Source organism: Elephantulus edwardii, unplaced genomic scaffold, assembly GCF_000299155.1.
Source record: "Elephantulus edwardii isolate Elephantulus edwardi_28Jun2011 unplaced genomic scaffold, EleEdw1.0 scaffold00015, whole genome shotgun sequence".
Classification (NCBI taxonomy): Eukaryota; Metazoa; Chordata; class Mammalia; order Macroscelidea; family Macroscelididae; genus Elephantulus; species Elephantulus edwardii.
Window position 1 is genome coordinate 10542719 of NW_006399765.1, and position 1868 is coordinate 10544586.

Consider the following 1868-nt stretch of genomic DNA (forward strand, 5'->3'; position numbering starts at 1 on the left):
GCAATTTGGCCAGCGATTCCTGTCTTTCCCTTTATTATCCACTCTGATTAACTCAGCTGCACCTGTCAGCCTTTATTCCTGCGAGCGGGTGGAGCGAGGCGTGCTGAAGAAGTCGTTAAAATGCATGAGTTTGATCGCATTCACTCTTTCCTGTCCAGAGCAGAGGGGGCCTGAGTTCCTGGACCTCACATCTGGGCTTCACTCATCAGGTCTTGTGTGAGGGGCTCTGGGAGAGGCCACCCTGTAGCTTTAACTGGTGGCAATGCTGGGGTCTGGCTCAGCTGGGTCTCTGGGTGTCCATGTGCTCGCTCTCCGGTGCCTCTCTCCATCAATGGCAGGAAGCAGAGACTACACTGTTCAGTGAGTCTTAACTGTATCTTCCAGGAGAGGGGCTTATGGTGAAGGGACAAGGCTGCTTTAGAGGCCTGTGTGTTCCTGCTTGGCTCGTTCGCTTCAGGCACTTGTAGAATGAATCACTTAACCTCACTGAGTCTCATCGTCTTCATCTGTGAAGTGAGAAGAATGATAACTGACCACGTCAGGTGGTAGGTGCTAGGGTTACGAATTCCGGTTTGGACATCAGACGAGTTGCTTCTGTCACTTCTGATGTATGTGACATTTTATCTCACTGAATCTCAATTTCTGCCCCTGTAAAATGGAGATAAAATAGCTACTTTGCAGGGACGAGAAAGGCGTGAACAGTGTTGAGCCGGTAGCTGGCACAGAGTGAGCACCCCAGGAGAGGGCCCATCTTCATCTTCATCATCATCATCTAAAATATTTTGCAATCTGCGATATTTCTGACACTTAGAGTTAGATCTTCTTCTTTCTCCTGTTTCTTCTCCCTTTGTCTCTTCCTCTGTCTCTTTCCCTTCCCTCTTACCCTAATTTTACTTCCTTCTCATCATCCTAGGTGCACCTGCTGGAGGATCTGCATGGGGAGCTGTTCTCACCATCCTGGGTGCACCTGCGTGAGAATCTATACAGGGGGCTGTATTGTCAGATGCCATCAGTCAGCTCTGACGTGTAGCAATCCTGCGCACAGTCGTTTAAAACTCTGCCCTGTCCTGTGTCTTCCTCACAATCTCCATCGTGCTCAAGTCCATTGTTGCAATCACTGTGTCAATCCATTTTGTTGACGATCTTCCTCTCTCTTTTGCTGACGCTCCACCATTCCAAGCCTCGTAACAGACTTCCAAGAATCGACCCCTTCTTGACAACGTGCCCAGAGTATATAAAACAAAGTCTCACCATTTTTGCCTTCAAGGAGCACCCTGGTTACGATTCCTGCAAGATAGATTTGTTTGCTCTCTTAACAAACTGTTCTTCTTCAGTCTTCCTTATTCATTGTTCAACTTTCACATGTACATGAAGCAGTGGAAAATTCCATGACTTGGGTCAGGTGCACTTTAGTCTTTACAGTGGCATCCTTGCTCATTGGCATTTTAAAGAGCTCCTTGACAGCAAATGTGCCCACTGCAACACAGAGAACAGTAGGAGCTAAAACTAGAGTGGTGGATTGTGATCAGATCCCAGTCAGCCTTGATCTGGTGCGGGGGTAGGAGTTTGACTCTCAGCGTTAGGGCAATAGGGAGCCGCTGAAGACTAGAGAGTGGACAGACTTGTGGTGTATGTAGGCAGATGAATCTGACAGCGGAGAATGGGAAGGTGTGGGAACGGCAGAAGCTGAGACTGAAGGCAGAGGTGAGACAGTGCATGGGGCCCTGGGGTTGGGGAGGCGACTGAGAAGGGCAGTCGTCTGTGGTCACAGCTGACCAGGGTTTGTGAAATGTCCAGGACGTCCCCCAGGAGCACCTCATCTCCTTGTGTGTCCTCAGATGAGTACCTCACCTCTCTAAACCAGCAAT